The following is a 6184-nucleotide window of genomic DNA, read 5'->3' on the forward strand; positions in this document are numbered from 1 at the left end:
TAATAAACAACGGGTTAAAGAGATTCTCTTTGGGGCCGTTGAGTCATCGTGACGTGCGCGACGGTCTTGTACAAAAGAGAGAGCTTAAGTCTGCGAGTTACGTGTGTTCCCTTGTAAATAGTAAATATAGTTGAAGTTGTTTTTTTGTTAACGTTGTTTCGTTTTATTTCCCCGCGCGAGCGTAACAATATGTTTTCTCATTTCTACTTATTGCACTAGTTCAACGGTGCAGCGGAAACGAACAGAACTATTGATTAATCATCTAACCTAACGATGTAAAGATGTACCTTTAGTATCTATTAAGGTTAGGATTAGGTTACCCGCATTTGCGTAAAATTATAAAATAAAAAAGAAAATCCTCATAAAGGATTAGTGTGAAATTAATATATGAAAATTACGTCATTTCCGGAGATCATTAGCAACCTCCAACTGTTTCAGAAATGCTTAAAACAATGGTACGACATTCACTGTTAAATCGTAATAATTATTTCATCTTGAACGAATGGATACGATGTTGCGAAGAAAGCGAGAAAATGGAGAGAAAGGCGAGATATAAGAAGTAACATTTAAATGAAAACATATATATATATATATATATAAGAAGTGATATTTAAATAAAACGAGATATGTGTGTCGGTCGAGCCTCGCCCGCCGTCACCGCCGGCGCCACCACCCAGAGCGGCCGTGCGCATGAGGAAGCAAGTTCTGCAACCGCGCTCGGTTTTCTGACCGGCCTCTGCGCCACCCGGCTCTTCCGGCGCGTCGCGCGCACCGTCGGATACACGAGAGTGTCACGCGACCCCGCCGGCCAATCACGAGTTCTGTGGCGCGATCGCTTTTTGTTTTCGAAGCGTCCCGGCGGTCGTGTCACGACCCCGGCTCGCTCTCTTCCTTCACGGACTCTGGACATCGGGGACGTGCTCGTGAGTGCTCCTTGGTGTCCATCCCAGTGCGTTCCGTTTCCGACGATACGAGCCTGCGCATATCAGTGCCTATGTTCCGCCGCTCGCGATTCCGCAAGAGCTTGGTGCCCGCAAGTGTGAGTGGCGTCCTTGTGTTCCGCGTCGTACTCTCGACGCCCTAGCGACCGTGGCCCGCGCGACGCCCTGCGTCGCCGTTCGTTCTAGCGACCGATTCCTCGCGACGCCGCTTGCCGCCGATCGTTCTGGCAACCGTTCCCTCGCGACGCCGCTCGTCGCCGATCGCCAACGTGGCCGTCGCCTTCGCGACGTCTCAAGGGAATCGCGTGCTGAGCCGAGCTCCTACTGTAAATAGCGTTCTGTTTTCTGCGTCTCGAGCCGAGCTCATACTGTAAATTGCGTTCCGTTTCCAGCGCTCCACGCTGCGGCCATTTAGGTTCCCGCGCGGCCATCTCTTGGTGCTTCGCGCCCATTTCGTTTTGCGTCGCGGCCAGTTTGTTCTACGCCGCGTTCCTTAGTTTTATTTGCACATCATTTTCATTTGTTACTTTTGCGAGTTTGCACTTAGCCAAATACAGCGGCGAGTGGGCAGTCATAAAGACTCCGCTTCATGAGCGCATGCCCACAGGACCTGAACTACCTGAACTGGAGTTCTTACTCTCCCCTTCCTTTCCACACGCGCGGTGGCCATAGGCCCTACCGTAGCACTACATATGTAAAGTAACATTTAAATGAGAAAAGCTATAGAAATGTTAGTGGAATTTTGTTTCTTTTTTTAATATCGATATGACCTCTGCACCGAGTCAAAGTAAACGAATCGGAATCCGCAGATATCGTCATTCACAGTGACTACCAAAACCACAGCGTGTCGTACATAACCAGTGTATATATAACATTTTTTTTCAAAATACATAAATACAAAATATCAAGTAATACATATATTTTGTTTTCTAAAAATATCAATTAAAATTAACCCAGATAAACAGAAGTGTTGAATATAATATGCAAACATTTAATATATACTTTGTGATGCTATTGCAACACATGTATAAAATATACCTGTTTTAAGAAATAATTATAACACAATTTTAATCAAAGTATTTACTTTTTAGTATATATATTATAATCCAATATCAATTAGCAATATTCATTGTAATATTGCCGCAATATTATCACAATTTCCTTGGCATCAGATGACTTTTTTTATATACTAATAAAATTTTTGTTGTTTAAAGATGCTTTTTAACGTTATGCTAATTAGGATGCTAATAATATACCAAGATATGTCTGCCTGAGTAAATGATAGATATTTGCTAAATATAAGTAACAAATTTTTTCTGTCCAGTTGTATGATGAAGAATTAACGGGAGAGAACAAGGAATTTCTTCAACAAGTAGTTCAAGACAAATATAGTCTCCCTCATGTCGAACTCGGAATGAATTTTTCTCCTTTGAAATTAGATCCGATTGAGCCAGTCATAAAGTGGAGGCCTGGCACGGGAGACGGACTGGCTTGATAGCTATGAAAATTGGAGTTTATTTATTAAGGATGAAGAATGGTACCAGGGTTTCATCAACATTACTTCAGGTACCTAGAATTATAACTAGAATTTTAAGAATTATTAAACTTAGAAATTCGACTCTTAATACATAGAAGCATCATCTTCATCTTAAACTTATCTTGCCATATTCCACACTTTTATACAGGAAGTCGATAATGAAGTGGTGAAATATATGCCACCAGAAGAATTCTACCCCGTGATAGGTAAAAAACCTACTCGGGTGTCTTATTGTAAGCGCCGAAAATATAGATCCACAATTGGTAATTAAGAGATTACATTTGGCATGTGTTCCTTCACTGACTTACTAACAGGTTTGTTACCAATTGTCCCTTCGTACAGATCACAAAAGAATACAGCGGTATATTCAAGGATTCAGGAGTTATACCGAAGAGAATACTGAGAAGGTTTATAATTTCACCAACAGCGGGATTACAACCAGGACTCCTTTATTTGCTTCGCACTTCAAGTGTAATGCAAAAATGAACACAATAATATCAAATATATATGTGATGAATGAATATGTGAATACCAATAGTTAGTAGTAAACATCAATAAACAAAGAAGACATTGATTCACGTCGCGCGTTTCTTTGCACTCAATCGGTATTTATTTTCTTATTTCTGGATTTGATTCTTTAAATATTAAAACCTGTTTTTTTTTAAGTAAAATCTGTTCAGCAATTGTATCTTCTTCTTTTGTCATACCTGTGTCCAGGCATAGGCAACCTCTCTCATATGCCTGTGGTGAGCACATTGATTATATGCAAGCACATGGAACCTACAGTTTAACGCCGGTTCCGGACAGCAGCGTTTTTAGAGATGTTATATTAGGCAAATATACACTTGGTGGTTTGCGAGAGGAGATGCGAGCGTAAATATTTTGGCTTCTGCCGGGATCGAGTCCGGGACCTCTGGCATAGTAAACTAGAATAAAATGTTATACGGGGAGGATCAAACAGTGACAAATTTGTGTTCGTTGCCGAATATGATCTGAAATTTCGAGTAGCTGCTGATAGAGGATATATCATTTACGATATATATTTGCGAAAATGGACAGTAGAAGCTATGAAGCAAGTGGATTTTGTTTCATTTATAACAAGAAATTAGTGGCTTTTGAATTTTAAGAAGGCACACCGTAATACATCACGTTAAATAACAGCGTTTAAAATACTTCTTACGCATTTGATCTAATTATACGTCAAATTGTATAGAAATTAGTATAGGAAAAAGATAACCATATTTCAATTGTAATTGGCGAGGGATCAACTTATAATGCGAATAAAAATGGTTTAAGTTTAGAAATATATTCTGGAGGAATCTTAACTAATATAGGAGTAAAGACTGTCGAGGCTATTATCCAACCTTTACTAATATCTTATCTTCTATGACAGCTATACTGGCATACTATTATGCCAATTCTATCTGCAGATGGATATCTACTTTTTTCTCCGTATATAATATTAAAAGAATCTAGAGAAATATTTGTGCGATAAATGGAACAAACCCTTTTCAGACTGGTTAATATTTATATTTCGGCTTCAAGATCAAAGAAACTTACAAATTAACATTTCAAAAATTGATCCAAAGAAGTTTACTTACGAAATACTGAGGGCAAAAATCTGTTACTGTTTGCTTCATGGATATTGTCCGAAACAATTGGAAGCATTTATACCAAAAGATAAGCAAATGAAGATTTTAGCAATACCAAAAAAAGCAACCGTTTTAATATGAGGGCAAATGAAGTATAAGTATTCATGTTTGAAGACAGGCGGCGTTGCTGATGCAGTTTGACAATATCATCGTGTACTACGATTTTTCAAACGACGCTATACAAAATTTCAGGGTGTTTCATGCGATAGTTTTGATTCGACAGCAATTCGTAAATACCGTGTTTGATATTTTTCGATACAATAAAAAAAAAGCAATATTGATCCATTATCCGCTTCTTACTTTTGGATGGAAAAACATGCGAAGAAATAAAACCAATTTTGATAACTTTAATGGGATCTCTTTACCATCTATGACAACCGTGAGATATTGGCTCAACAAATTCAAACGTGGTCTTTCATCTGTTTTTGATGAGGAGCGCCCAGGTCGCCCGGCAGACGTGGTTACTGAGGAAATCGTTAAAAAGATCTACGACGTAATTCTCGGTGATCGCTGAACGAAAGTGCGTGAGGCAGAGGCCGTAGGCGTGTCCCACGGAACGGCATTCAATATTTTGCATGATAACTTGGGAACGAAAGAGCTGTCGACACGATGGGTGCCGCGATTGCTTAAGGTGGACAACAAGCGGATGCAGTTATCAGTTTTGAAATAGTGTTTGGAGCTGTTTACGAGCAATCCACAGGAGGTTTTGCATCAAGTCGTAACAGTTGATGAAACATGGATCCATCACTATATACCGGAGACCAAGGAACAGTCAAAATAGTGGACCTCACTCGGCGAACGTGTTTCGAAGAAGGCCAAGAAGTTCCCATCGGTCGGAAAGGTGATGGACATTATTTTTTAGGACATGCAAAGCGTGATCCCTATCGACTATTTGAAGAAGGGAAAATTATCACGGGGCAGCGCTATGCTTTATTGGACGTATTCGATATTGAATTTTAGAAAAAACGGCCCCATTTGGCAAAAAAAGTGTTGTTCCACCACGACAATGCACTGGCTCACTCTTCCGCAGTCGCCACAGACAAATTGATCGAATTGCGCTAAGAATTGGTGCCACATATACTGTATTCCTTGGATTTGGCCCCTGCGAATTCTTTCTGTTTTCAAACTGGAAAAAATGGCTCGGTGGAAAGAGATCCACGTGGAATGAAGCCATCGCCGAAGCAGATGCCTGTTTTGCAGATTTCAACAAATAATATTTTTCAGAGGGGTTAAAATTGGCAGGGACGTTGAGAAAAATGTGTCCTAAAAGGGGATTATATTGTAAAATAAATAAATTTTTTGTGAGAAACGTGTCTTCATTACTAACATGGGTATTTACTGATTTGCCTTGGCACAGCATTTAGATGTATTTGGTTTTAAAATTTGGAAGCATTTTGTTCAGAAATTTTCTGAGCTACCCTCGTTCTACTTAATAATGATATAAATTTAAATTTACATAATAATATAATAAAACTACAGTTTTAGGAACATAGTAAAACTTCTCCTCCAAGATTTTGAAATATTAGGTTGGGGAAAAAGAAATCCATTATTTTTACGTGAAATTCAAGACTTTATTTGACATGTTTCGGATTGTACGATTTGGGTCAAATATGAACCGTTTTGTTTTATAATTTGTTGCCATTTTAAAGGTAGCTTAATAATGCCTCTCTCATAGAAGTCTAGGTCCCTATTGGCGAAAAACTCTAGTAATCGATTTTTACAATCTTCTCTTGATGCCAATTTCTTATCACTAAAGAAGTTTTGCAATGCAAGAAAAACATGGTAATCTCTTGGTGCCGGACTATATGGTGGATGCATCAAAACTTCCCAACCAAGCTCCCGGAATTTCTGACGAGTCACTATAGAAATATGTGGCCTGGCGTTGTCCTGATGGAACACAACACCTCTCCTGTTGGACAATTCTGACCGTTTCTGGTCAATCGTTAGCTTCAAACGGTCCAGTTGTTGACAGTAAAGATTCGAATTTAGTGTTTGGCCATATGGAAGCGACTCATAATAAATGATTCTTTTCCAGTCCCACCAAATGCGCAGCA

General features: G+C 39.4%; 2 pseudogenes; both read left to right on the forward strand.

Moving 5' to 3' along the window:
* The first annotated feature begins 879 nt into the window (after positions 1–879).
* On the forward strand, positions 880–3056 carry LOC106750411 (annotated as a pseudogene).
* A 363-nt stretch (positions 3057–3419) lies between these two features.
* On the forward strand, positions 3420–4211 carry LOC106750409 (annotated as a pseudogene).
* Positions 4212–6184: the final 1973 nt, after the last annotated feature.

This window comes from Dinoponera quadriceps, unplaced genomic scaffold (assembly GCF_001313825.1).
Source record: "Dinoponera quadriceps isolate SergipeBrazil2010 unplaced genomic scaffold, ASM131382v1 scaffold5768, whole genome shotgun sequence".
Taxonomy (NCBI): Eukaryota; Metazoa; Arthropoda; class Insecta; order Hymenoptera; family Formicidae; genus Dinoponera; species Dinoponera quadriceps.